This window comes from Equus asinus, chromosome 9 (genome assembly GCF_041296235.1).
Source record: "Equus asinus isolate D_3611 breed Donkey chromosome 9, EquAss-T2T_v2, whole genome shotgun sequence".
Lineage (NCBI taxonomy): Eukaryota > Metazoa > Chordata > Mammalia > Perissodactyla > Equidae > Equus > Equus asinus.
This window is the reverse complement of record NC_091798.1, coordinates 29,754,621-29,768,595: the sequence shown is the minus strand read 5'-3', so window position 1 is coordinate 29,768,595 and position 13,975 is coordinate 29,754,621. Positions and strand designations below refer to the sequence as shown.

Below are 13,975 nucleotides of genomic sequence, written 5' to 3'. Positions count from 1 at the left end.
GCGGCCCAGGGTTCGCAGGTTCGGATCCTGGGTGTGGACCTGCACACTGCTCATCAGGCTCTGCTGTGTGTGGCGTCCCCCACACAAAACAGAGGAAGACTGACACAGAGGTTAGCTCAGTGATAATCTTCCTCAAGCAGAAAGAGGAAGATTGGCAACAGATATTAGCTCAGGGCCAATCTTCCTCACCAAAAAAGAAAATGAAAAAAAACCCCACCGTCTACTTCAGGCCTATAGCTATAGATGAGTATATAATTTCTATATACTATATATACAAATGAGCAGTGTTTACCAGTCAGAAACTCTCTCACATTCATGATTTCACTTGATCCTATTTCATCTTCACTAAAACCTCTTGAGGTAGACAGGAGCATTCACATTTTGTAGAAGGGAAACTTGAGGCTCATAGACATTAAATACTTTGCCCAAGGTCACAGAGTTAGTAAATGCCAGAACCAGGATTCAAACTCAATTTTTAAAAATTCTGAGCCACATTATCATGCACCTCCTTTTCCTTGGAGATTTTTTGGCACGTGGGATGAATGGCATGAGTTTAAGAAACCTGGGATCTGTTTTCCAACACTGTGTTCTCTCCCAACAGTTGATCAAAGTATAGTTTTGCAAATGTTAAAAATATAATTTGTATACATACATATGGCGAGCATATATCAAAGTTTTATTTAGATTTTTTAATGAAGGAACCAGTAGGATGACAAAGAATGCTGAAATAAGATTGATAAGTTAGATGCAAAATTGGTTAATGCCCTATAGGGCAATAAAAACACAACTTTTGGGGTTATCTTTTCCATCAGATGGAACTCATTTACATCTCTATTGGACAAAACAAACCAAAACAAAACAAATTTTTTTTGTACCTTATGAAACTTTTTATAAGTTAGCATCTAACTTTACAGAGTTGTAAAATGTCTGGACCCTAGTAAATCAAATGAAGGTACATATCCTAGAGAGTCAGACAGGCTTCTTAGGCCATGCTCTTGTATGACATTGACAAGACATCTAGTCATCCTTTGGGTTTATTTCCAAGTTCTGGATAATTTTTCCTATCAGTCCTCGTCTATGATTGTAAACTTCAAAAATTATTGATGATCACAAAAATGGCTGACTTCATAATCTTTTGGAGTTATTTGGCCTGACTCATTCGCGTAGAAGCCCCATTGTTGTATGGTCAGCAGATCTAGAGCATATGGTGCTCATCAACTACTACAGCCAGAGAATTAACTTCTGTTGGAGATTTCACAAGGAACTAGGATTGAATTTTTAATACCCATGATCATTCCAAAGATATCATCAACTTGATTGAGATATAATTCACATGTCATGCGATTCATTCATTTGATGTATTCATTTCATTGGCTCTTAATGTGTTCACAGAGTTGTGCAACTATCATCACCATCCATTTGAGAAGATTTTCATCACGCCAGAATGAAATCCCACACTCTTTACACATCACCCCACATTCTCCTCACTACCCCCAGCCCTAGGAAACCACAAATCTTGTTTCTATCTCTATTGATTTGCCTGTTTTAGATATTTCACATAAATGGAATCATATAATATGTGGTCTTTTGTGGCTGCCTTCTTCCACAGTACTTCAGTTTTTAAAAATATCTGAGTAATATTCCCTTGTATGGTCATGAAGATTTGCTCCTATGTTTTCTTCTAAGAGTTTTACAGTTTAACTCTTTCGTTTAGTTCTTTGATCCGTTTTGAGCTAATTTTTGTATTTATAGTGTGAGGTAGGAGTCCAACTTTATTCTTTTGCATTTAGATATCCAGCTGTCCCAGGACCATTTGTTGAAGAAACTGTTCCTTTCCTACTTAATTGTTTTGGCACCCTTGTTGAAAATCAATTGACCAGAAAAGTGATGGTTTATTTCTCAATTCTATTCCATTAATCTATATACCTGTCATTATTCCAGTACTACACTGTTTTGATTACTGTAGCTTTGTAGGAAGTTTTGAAATTGGAAAGTGGGAATCTTCTGACTTTGTTCGTCTTTTTTAAGATTGTTTTGGCTACTTGGAGTCCCTTGCATTTTCATATGAATTTAATTTATAAGCTTGTCCATTTCTGCAGAAAAGGTAGTTGGGGTTTTGATAAAAATTGCATTGAATCTGTGACTAGTGGGATGATCATGAGATTTTTGTCCTTTATTCTATTGATGTGATGTATTACATTAATTGATCTTTGGATGTTAAACTAACCTTGCATTCCTGGGATAAATCGCATTGGGTCATGGTGTATAATCTTTTTAATATATTTCTGGATTCAATTTGTTAGTATTTTGCTGAGGGCTTTTTGTGACTCTATTCATAAGAGATGTTGGTCTGTAGTTCTCTTGTGATATCTTTGTCTTGTTTTGACATCAGGATAATATTGGCCTCATAGAATGAGTTGAGAAGCGTTCATTCCTTCTGTTCTTTGGAAGAATTTGTGAAGAATTGGTATTAATTCTTCTTTAAATATTTAGTAGAATTCATCAACGAAGCCATCTGGTCCTGGACTTTTCTTTTTTGGAGTTTTTTGTTTTGTTTTGTTTGTTTTCCCAATTCAATCTCTTTACTTGTTATGGGTCTGTTCAGATTTTCTATTTCTTCTTGAGTCAGTTTTGGTAGTTTGTGTCTTTCTGGGCATTTGTCCATTTCATCTAAGTTATTGAACTTGTTGGCACAGAGTTGTCCATAGAATTTCATTGTAATTCTTTTGATTTCTGAAAGATCAGTAGTAATGTCCCCTCTGCTACTTCTGATTTTAGTCACTTGAGTCTTTGGTGTTTTTTTTTGTTGTTGGTCAGTTTAGCTAAAAGTTTGTCTATTTTGTTGCTCTTTTCAAAGAACTAACTTTTGGCTTTATTGATTTTCTTAATTATTTTTCTATTCTCTTCATTAATATCTATTCTCATCTTTATCATTTCCTTCCTTTTACTTGCTTTTGGTTTAGTTTGCTCTTCTTTGTCCAGTGTCTTAGGCGGTAGGTTAGGTTGTTGATGTGAGATCTTTCTTCTTTTTTAATGTGGGCGTTTATACCCACACATTTTCCTCTATGCACTGCTTTAGTTGCATCCCATAGGCTTTTGTATGTTATATCTTCATTTTCATTCATCTTAAGTATTTTCTGATTTTTTTGTGTATAATTTCTTCTTTGATACACTAGTTATTTAGTAGTATATTGTTTAATTTCCACATGTTTGTTAATATCACAAATTTCTTTTAGTTATTGATTTCCAATCTCACACCATCATGATTGGAGAACATACCTGGTAAAATTTCAGTCCACTTAAATTTGTTGAGACTCATTTTGTGGCTTGACACCTCTATCCTGGATGATATTCTATGTGCACATGAGAAGTATATTCTTCTATTGTTGGGTAGCATGTTCTATAGATGTTAGGTTTAGCTGTGTATAGTATCGTTCAATTCTTCTATTTCTTTGTTGATCTTCTGCCTAGTTCTTCTATCCAATATTGAAAGTAAGGTATTAGAGTCTCTGACAATTATTGTTATATTCTCTATTTCTCCCCTCAATTCTATCAGCCTTGGCTTTATGTATTTTTGTGGCCCTGTGTTAGGTGCATATAACGTTTATAATTTCCTGATGGATTGACCTTTTTATCATTATAAAATATACCTCTTTATGTCTAGTAACATTTTTTTAAAATTTACTTTTTTTCTGTTATTAATATAGCCACTCCAGCTTTCTTACATTTGCTGTTCCCATCATATGTCTTTTTCCATCCTTTTGCTTTCAATCTATTTGTGTCTCTGAATCTAAAGTATGCCTCTTGTTAATAGCATATAGTTGGATCCTATTTTTTATTTTATCCAGTATGAAAATCTCTGCCTTTTTATTGGACTGATTCATCCATTCACACTTAATGTTATTATTAATGTAGTTGGATCTACACCTGCCATTTCATTTTTTGTTTTTTATATCTCATATATACTTTTGTCCTTTTATTCCTCCTTTGCTGCTTTCTTCTGCATCAAGTGAATATTTTCTAGTGTCACCATTTTAATTATTTAATAATCGATATTCTAAAATTGCTCTTCTTTGTTCAACTATTCCGGTACCAGAACCAAAGCCAAGAAATTAATCTCTGTCGGCTTTGCTTTGCAGTCCCTGAAAGTAAGTGATGTTGTCTTTTCTCAAGATCCCCAACATTTGCTAAGTTTGCTAATCTGCCAGCATGTGAACTTCCTTACTATCTTACTAGCATAATGCTGAGAGCCTGTAAGCCGCAGAATCGGTTTAGCAGGCCAGTCTCCTGGAAGGGTTTTGTAGCTTTGCTTCCAGACAGGAAGTACAACTCTTATTCCTTAATGATTACGTGATCGTAGTCGATTAAATGAAGTTTTTTCTCAAATGTAAAACTCTTTGGATGGCTTCGTTTGTATAATAGATTTGATCAGTTATATCCTCATTAAAAGGAGGGCAGATTTTGGACTCTTTGCAAATAATTACATTGTTGGGGACTCAGTAAAATTATTCACTCTTGAATCCTGAGGGGTCAATGGGAACAAGATATCATTAAGAAATATTTTCTTTTTGTTTGTATAAGCATAGCTTGCTAAATTGAGGGTTAGCGATAGATCAAGAAGAAAGCAAAAAACCAAAAAAAAAAAAAAAAAGAGGACTTCCTCATAGGCACATCAAATACAAAACATTGAAAAAAATCCAACAATATTCTAAAACAAGCATAGTTATATTCCCTTATCAACTTATCAGGCTCCTGTGACTTATTCTTGACTCACAAATCTTGGATCAGCAGTGTACTTCCATGAAGTGGTTTTCATCTGAACTGAAGAGTCCTAGCAATCCTGGCTCAGTGCTATGGTTCAGTCTACAGCTACCTACTTGTGGTTGCCATGTCAGCTTATGCTGAGAAACCTGGCCCTATATCTATTCCAGTTAAGAGCACCTCACACAATCTTTTCCACCAAGTTGCTGGGACTGTCCTCTGTTGAAGACACTTTAGTATATAGCAGAGGTCTTCAGGTAAGCATGTAAAGAAAGCAAAAACCACTTGTTGATTAGACTGAAGGCTCTGTTAATTTATAACAGTAGACAACTGTATTAGAATAGAAGAGAGTAAAATCCCATTGGGTTATGGATTTTATCAGTGTTTTCTCAAGTGTTAGAATATATTGTGGACATGGGGACATTGGCAAATCTACTTTAAAAAATGAACATAGGGAAGATAGAACTTTTTTTTTGTTTGGACGGCTTATCCCATTTTGTGGGCCTAATATATAATGCAAAGCCTACCATAGTATTAAGCCAAGTAAGAAATATGGACTATATCAAACTTACTAATTAGTTCTACTATCTATCCTGCTTGTGAATGACCCATTAAGGGTTATAGGGTGAGAGAACAAGCCTTTGGTATTTTAGCCATCTAGAAAGTACCGAAGATGGTTGACATGTAAAAACATATTAATAATTACATTTTTATAAACTCTGGAACTGATCTTGGAAGGCAATATTAAAAAGAATTTTCAAAGAGGAATCATCACTAGCTTAAGACAGACGCACAGATGCCTAGGAACCATGAATGGTTGCAGCTTAGCTACCCATTAACCAGAGTGATAATACGCTAGTACTAAATAAACGTAATCGTAGGTGTAATAATAAGGAACTTAAGCTATTTAAGAAATGAGGAACTTCTGCTGTTGTTTGTTTTTTAAAGAACCAACCAAGGTCATGACAAAGTCAGCACAAAGCACAGAAAATTATTCTTGTTGGCTATATAATATCTGCTCTTTGGGCAGATTACACAGAAGTTAACAATAACTTTTGCTATCTCTTGTCAAGGACCAACTGAATATTCTAAGACTAGTTTGTCATTTTAATATAGAGAATAACAAAGCCAAATTCTACTCTTGCATTAATATAACAATTGGCAGCAAAGACCTTTTTAAAAAGTGTTAGGAGTAAGCCCATTAAAGCAGACCCAATTTTGTCAAAATTTTAACATATTTCATTGCTTTTTTCTACACTTATTATTTGTCAATATTATAAAGCAAGGAAAACAAAGTTTTCTTTTCCTCAAACTTCTACAACTTACACATTCAAATTTTGTCTTTTACTATCCTTTCACATTCTGGCACAGTTAGTCATTTATTTTACTTCAAGACAAAGTTGCTCTCTTTTCCCCTTGATAAACAAAACCACACTCATAATCTTACATGCACATCCATACTTCTTTGTTACTTCAATTCTTAATATAGCTCAATGGCCCATGTAAATTACAACTTTTTCCTTAAGTTTATGCATTTATTTGAAGAGAATTGACATTGTCGCAAACTTTAGATTTTTCTTCTAGAAAAATGTGTTCATACATTTGTTCATATCTTATTTTGTGTATCTCAAAACTATTTTTCTAGTTTTCATCATATTAAATAAAATGGAATCCTACCCATTTCTTCCCCCCCAGTTTTATTGGGATATAGTTGACACATAACATAGTGTAAGTTTAAGGTGTACAACATGTTGATTTGATACATTTATAAATTGCAAAATGATTACCACCATAATATTAGCTACCACCTCCATCCCATCACATAGTTACCATTTCTTTTCTGTGGTGAGAACCTTTGAGATCTCCTACTCTCTTAGCTTATAAATTACAACTTTTAACCAATGCAACTACCTTCTACTTCCTGACAGAGGTAACTGTAGGCAGGTAACTGTGTATGGTTTGAAGTGTTTAGCAGCCCAGCTAAGCAAGCACTATAAAACTTCCTGTGGCCACACACATCCGTTTTACGTTTCTTAAAGTCCGCAAAATTGAACACATACATTAATATAACCCAAAGGTTGTGTGTGTGTGTGTGTGTGTACATACTATGGTGATCAATGTTTTTGTATTCTATCTTCCTTAGAAATTATCCAGGCATCTAAAGATTATTCACCAATTTACTTGATTTAATATCAATCTAAATTCTTAAGTTAATTAAAGACCTTGGAAATTATGTTTAAGCTGATATATTACAGAGTAACATAATCATTGATGATATAAACTATTTAGGAAATTCAAATTAACTACAATCTCCATGATAAAACACTCTCCATCGCTCTAGCATTTCATCTTGTTTTATATTCTTCATGGTTTCAAAAACTGATATCACCTTGCTTATTTATTTGTTTACTTATTTATTGTGAACATTTTCCCACTAGATGTAAACACAATTAAAGAAAGAGAATTTGTCTTCTTTGGTGCCTAGAACGTGTAGGAAACTTGCAATGAATAGTTTTGAATAAAGGAATACATGAAGGAAATCCTTACTCATAATAATCATTTCAGGATCATTCAGGAGGAATAGGTCTTATTTTACTATTTGACAAGTGAGGAAACTGAGGCATTGATAATCATTTAGCTACTGAGTGACAGACCCAGAATTTTGGTTTCCTGATTTCCAATCCAATAAACCACATTATTTCCTACAACTAAGTAAATATATGTGCAGGTGAAAAACATATGAAAGAAAATATATTAAAGAAGAAAATTCTTGCATAGATGTGATTCATAGAGAGGGTACCTGAGATGGACTGCAACTAGTGGGGGCCCCTTTAGGCAGTGTTTTGATAGAAGCCAATGTCATTAGTATACAACTTCTTTTATCTAAATTCCCCCGACTATCAGGGGATCTCCCAGCAAGTATTATTTCTTTGAGCTCTTAACGTTTTCTCCTTTGGATTACTTGTCATTGAGGACCAAGGAAGTGAAATGTGAGTTGTTCCCTGGCATTTGCTGTAACAAAAGCTTGTTGCTCAAATTGGCTATTTCCCCCGCTCCTACTACCCCAACACAGCATTGCTTATTCTTCCCTTCCAAAGCCCTCTCGGCAAAAATCAGCCCAGCTGAGACATCAGACCTAACATAGTATGCTTCCCATAGGGTATTCCAACTTCATCTTTTGGCTTACTTTTTTTTTTTTTTTTTGAGGAAGATTAGCCCTGGGCCAACATCTGCCACCAATCCTCTTTTTGCTGAGGAAGACTGGCCTTGAGCTAACATCCATGCCCATCTTCCTCTAGTTTATATGTGGGATGCCTACCACAGCATGGCTTGCCAAGCCGTGCCATGTCAGCACACGGGATCTAAACCGGTAAACCCCGGGTGGCCGAATCAGAACATGCGAACTTAACTGCTGCGCCACTGGGCTGACCCCTTGGCTTGCCTTTTGAGTGCCTGGGCAAATCACTATGGGAAAGGCAGACTAAACCTGGATTGTACTGGCTCCAGTCCTGGGCTTCTGCATTCTCTCAGAGGGAAGCCAGTATTCACACATGGCACATGAGTGACCATTTTCCCAACCAAAGGAACCCCCATCCTCAACCACTAACCAGGGAACATTTTGTATTAAATTGAGATTGTCCTCCTTTAACTCCTGCGCCCCCCCACCCCCCCCCCCCAGCTTAAGAGGATTTTTGTTTGTTTGTTTGTTTGTTTTGGTGTGGAAGATTGGCCCTGAGCTAACATCTGTTGCCAGTCTTCCTCTTTCTTGCTTGAGGAAGATTGTCCCTGAGCTAAGGTCTGTGCCAATCTTCCTCTGTTTTGTATGTGGGACACCGCCACAGCATGGCTTGATAAGCAGTGTGTAGGTCCCTGGCCAGATTCAAGCTGCAAACCCTGAACCACAAAACAGAGCACATGAACTTAGCCCCTATGCCACTGGGCCAGTCCCTCCCCTGTCAAGAGTTTTGTGGTAAACTATTCAAAATTGCATGGTACTTGTTTTTAGGATCCCACACTTCTCTTTTGATTAAAACATGTTCTTGACTGACAATTCCTGTAATTTTTGTCAAATCACTTCTCATGTCAATCTCCTTCATCCTAGTTGTCTTTCCTCTGAAAAACTGGCATCTGGTAGTGATGATTTAGATGTCATTTCTGCTGGCCTCATCCCTGATTCAGAGAAAACATTAGTTGGTAAGTTCAGAGCCTGCACCATATCACATTTAGGCCTGGGTAAGGCAGTATGGTTCTTAACATATTTATTGGACAAAATAGAAAGAAAGAAACTGAAGTACACCTGGGCTCCAAGACTCCTCAAGGCCCCATTGATGCTCAAGACCTGCACTCCTTTTTTTCCAGAAGAGTAAAACAGAAGAAAACTCTACTACTGAATTAAATATTGTGGGTGCCAAGAAGGGACCTGTAGTCCCCCTCCCTCTGCGGACCACAGAAGCAGGCAGGCACTTGCAGAGTTGGCATTGTCCTGTGTGGAAGCTGGAAGAGATGGGGCATGGGAAGCTGCTTGGATGCTGGGCCGTGGATACCTTGGATGGGGTCAGGTCACTGTTATCACAAAATAGGATGCTCAGAGGCATGTTACAGCGGGCAACCAACCAGCTGCACACTGGTCCTCTAAGTCAACCCTCACCACAAGGCTGGGAGACAGGTGTTAGCGAACCAGGTTGGTTTTTGTCTGTGGCGGGGAAAGCCAAACACCGAGACAACGAGATTGCAGCAGAGAGAAGGTTTAATCACAAGCCAGCCAAGTGAGAAAATGGGAGAATGAGTCTCAAATCTGCTTCCCTGAAAATAAGGACTCAGGGATATTTATAGGGTGGCAGGGCAAGGTGGTCTGAAATGTGGAGAGAGGTGATTGGAGGTGAGGAAAGGTGAGGTAATTGACGATCTGTGCAAGCTAGTCAGACTTCATGCCTCTTCATAGGATGCATGTTCACAAAATGGCAGTGTTAGCATGATCTGAGGGGGGAGTTTTTAGTCTCTTGTCAGAAGGTCGCCTATCGGACATCTGCGTGGGCCTGGTTGATGAGTTGGTGGTCTCAACCAGCCTGAAGTGGACCAGGAGTTCTAATTCCTGAGAAACAGCTCACACACCCATTACCATGGTGACTCAGGCTCCAGGGAGATGTTATCTATAGGAGCCTAGTGGGAGTCAGATAGCATAGTGCCTAAGCAGCACAGTTAACAATGGCTAAAGGCTATAATCAGTAATTGCAAAAAAGGAAAAAAACTTTAGTTCCTAGGTACTTAATCATCAACCGCTGTTTACCGTTTAAGCGTTATTACCCCCACTTTAAAGACAACGAAACAGAGGCAGGATGGGGAAGCCTCTTGTTAAGGAGTCCACACTCAGTACACTGCAAAGCAGGTACCCTGAGTGCCGGCTCCTCCATCCAAACCCAATGGCTAGACTTTCCCATGTGTAGACTACAGCTGGAAAGGATCTTGGAGGACACATTTTAGGTCAACCTTCTCGGTGCGAAGACCCCCGACAGGCGAAGCGATCTGCCCAGGGGTAGGCGGCGAGCGCATGACAGGCTGCGAGGGGAACCTGAGACGCCCCAGTTTCTCCCTTCCCTTGCTGGCCTCTTGCTCACCCGCAGGGTGCGGGGGAGGCTGGAGGAGGAGCTGAGCAGAATTGCGGCGGCGGCCGGGGGCCGGGGCTTTTGGGGCGGTCCCTGGCGGCCGCTTGTCCCAGAGCCCTTGGAGGGGAGCGCGCGCGTGCTGGCCTCTCCTGCGCGCTCCCGCCTCCCCGGGGCTCCGAGGAACCCGGGCACGTTCCGGACAGAGACTGCAGAGCTGGGGGTTGCTTCCCGCTGCCAGAGGCCGTGCCGTCCCTGGGACGTGGAGAAGAGCTCGAGCCGTCTCCGCCCCAGGAACTTTCCGCAGACTCAGCGCGATCTGTCTGCGGAGGGAACCCCAGGTTTTAAAGGCAGTTCTACGAAACCGAGGTGAGCGGGGCCATTGGATGTCGTGCGTGGGGCTCCGGCTCTGAGACTGCCCTCTACCCGAGGGCCCTCCCAACTCTTCTCTTTCATCCACTCTTCTCCCTCATTTCTCTCCCTGGATCCCTTTTGCGTTTCCCTTTCTCCTTCTCTCAGCCCCTAAGTTCCAGCCACCTTCTGCACGCGATCTGGATCTCCGGGGAGGCTGGAGCTTGGATGAGTGAGCCCCAGCCCCACAGGAGATGGGCTTCTCTCCGGTTTCCCTGCTCCTGCTTCCTCGGGAAGCGCGCCCCCTCCTCGAGGAGGCTCTGCCGCCCCTTTGCTCTCCAGGCGTGGCATCAGAGTTCAGCTCCCGGGCCTGAGCACCCGCCCTGGGCGCTGCGCTGGCACTTTGGGTCTTTGCACCACGCGGAGCAGAGGGTTATCTTCCCCGCTTTTCTCAAAGCCCCGCGTAGAAGGCGCCAGAGTTTGGAGTCAGGGGTGGTGGTTTCCAGCCCTGGTCTGTCACTTGCAGTTTCACTATCCTATCTCCGAGCCTGTTTCTCCATCTGTGACATGGAGAAAATACCCTTTGCATACCGAAATCAAGTGAGAAAGGGGCTGTGCAAAGTATCTTGGAGTGAAGACTTCCTTCCGAACTCCCTCCTTCTCCTCCTTTTGCCTCTTAAGACTTGGTTGTTCGAATCGCCGGTTCTTTTGCGCCCGTGTCCCCCCTCCACAAACTCCTTGAGGACAGGGACTGTCCAGCTGTGGTCACCTCTGAGGCATCCTCAGCTCTTGGCACAGGGCCTGGCAGTAGGCGCTCAGTACTGTTTACTGAGGGGAATGATGGGCGATGTAAACCATGAAAACCTGAACAACTGATTGAGTGGCCTGGCTGGGCTCTTATTCATCAGCTCCACTGGTTTCCACCTGACAGGCGCTAGTCCTGTTGGCACCTGGGGGGACTCACGAGCCTCCCATTTGCTTATAGGCTCCTCGAAGCTCTGGGCTATAGTGGTGAAAGCTGATCACTCATTCAAGGATCAAAGATTCCTTGAGCGTCTGCCCTGATCTGTGGTACCACTGCAGTGGGTAAATAGGAAGAGAGATGTGAATTCCTGAGGGAGTCGGGGAGGGGGTAGGAAGACCTGTTCTCTGGGAGTCAGGAGACACTCTGTTACCTTGATGAGGTGTTTTGGCTGTCTAGACCTCGCCTTCCCGATCTACAAAACGAGGAACTGAGGGTAGATCAGATGGGTGTCTGTGGCTGAGTGTGATGTGCTCTTGGGGTTATGCAGGCCACTCGGCAGTCCTCTGAGCAATCCTCTGAGAACGTATGGGAGAGCCCAGCTGAGCTTCAGGACGTCACGTACTTCTCTAGTAACCACCAAAAGGCCAAGAAGCAACGCTTTTCCACTCCAGCAGGGACCTCTTGTTTCCAGCTGTTCTGATTATGAATCATGCCTTGGAGGCTGCAGGTCGCGCTCCATCACATCCTCCAAACACTGACCTCTCAGGGTGTCAGCACAGTGGGCTCCATTACATAAAACGTCTGGGGATTTCCCCTCTCTGGGGCAGCCCGAGAGTCACTGAGCTGTGGTGAGACGTCGGAGAGAAAAAACAAATTAGAGACTTGGGTGCCTAATGTGGTTGGGTCACATACTGGGCCCAGGGGTGACAGACAAAGGGAGTAAAGAAGCAGACACAGCCTCAGATGCTTTCCCAGCCATATTCTGATCTGTCTTTAAAAAACATGCTTCTGTTTCTTCTCCATGGATTAAAATATACAAACAAAGGAAATGTCTCCAAGGAAAGAGGATCTTTGTCTTGGCTGGTCTTACACTGCCACCATTGGCAGTTGTATAAAAGATAGACACATGTACTCAACACTCATAGTTTAAAGGAGTAAGTGTTGGTATTGCCCCACCTGAGTACCAGGTGAGCTGAATAATGTAATAATAATCATACTTGACATTTACCAAGTGCAGACTATGAGCCAGGCATTATTCTAAGCATTTTACGTGTATTAACTCATTTAGTCTTTACCAGAATCCTATGAGGTAGGGGCCTTCATTACATCCATCTTATATATGAGGACACTGAGGTCCAGAGAGAGTAAGTAACTCATCCATGAACACACAGGAAGTAAGTGGCAGAACTGCTATTTGAACCCAGGCAGTCTGGCTCCAGGGCCCATTGGAATTAAGGGGATCTGGGTTCAGATCTTGCCTTTATCACTTACTAGCAGGGTGACCTGGGGGAAGTTAAATGAGAATTTGACAGCCACTGGACTAGTGAGTTACTAGGGACCCTAATACCCTCCCAACTCACTAGAGAAATGGAAGATGAACCTTAAGAGAGAATGGTATACATCTAGGAGTGGCCCTGGGTGGCCTCTTAGAAACACCTTGGGGCTTTTTAAAGATTAATCTTCTCTTCCCCTCACTCCTTTCTATTTTTTCTTTAATAGTCTTCAATCCAAGACTGTCCTGGAGCTGGGGTGGGGCTCTGGGGGAGACAGGATGTCAGGAGAGCAGCGTCAGTCTTTGAGAGCTGGCTGGACCCTTAGAGACTCTTAGAGACCCTCCTTAACAACTGACTGACAGGAAACTGAGGTCCAGTTTGAAAGAGGGGCTTACTCAGGATCACACAGTGATTTCATTTTCTAATGCTGTAACAAATTGCCGCCGATTTAGTGGCTTAAAGAACTCAAACCCATTCTGTTACAGTTCTGTAGGTCAGAAGTCTGGTATGGTCTTGCTAGCATAGAATCAAGGCATCATTAGGCTGTGTGTCTTTCTGGATCTTTAGGGGGGAATCGCTCCCTGCTTATTTGAGTTGTTGGCAGAATTCAGTTCCTGTGGTTGTAGGACCTGGGTCATGGTTTTCTTGCTGGCTGTAAGCTGAGAGTCATTCCCTGCTTCTGCAGGCCCCTCATTCCTTGGCTCATACTCCCCTTCCTCCATCTACAAAGCAAGCAGTGGCGAGTCGAGTCCTTCTCATGTTGCATCTCTGTGATCCACTCTCCTGCCTTCCTCTTCACTTTTAAAGACTCGTGTGATCAGACTGGGCTCACCTGGGTAATGCAGGATACTCTCCCCATCTCAAAGTCCTTAACTTTAATCATATCTGCAAAGTCCATTTTGCCTCTGTTCTCATGGCTCTGCCTTCTGAGTCATGCTTCCCTTTTCATAATCAAGCTTCCAGGGCCCAGGACATGGACATCATTGAGGGGACCTTATTCTGCCCACCATATGCAGTCAGGCCCG

At 41.5% G+C, this 13,975-nt stretch overlaps 1 protein-coding gene across 3 annotated transcripts in view; it reads left to right on the top strand.

Moving 5' to 3' along the window:
- SMIM3 (small integral membrane protein 3) overlaps positions 1 to 13,975 on the top strand; it is a 41,059-nt gene that overhangs the window by 12,232 nt on the left and 14,852 nt on the right. The window contains exon 1 of one of the 3 annotated variants that reach the window (XM_044777800.2): positions 10,589 to 10,730. The exons of the other annotated variants lie outside the window; for them this stretch is intronic. The gene's annotated coding sequence lies outside the window, so the exon portion shown is untranslated. Of the gene's footprint in view, positions 1 to 10,588; positions 10,731 to 13,975 lie in introns of those variants that run through there. 3 annotated transcript variants of the gene reach the window in all.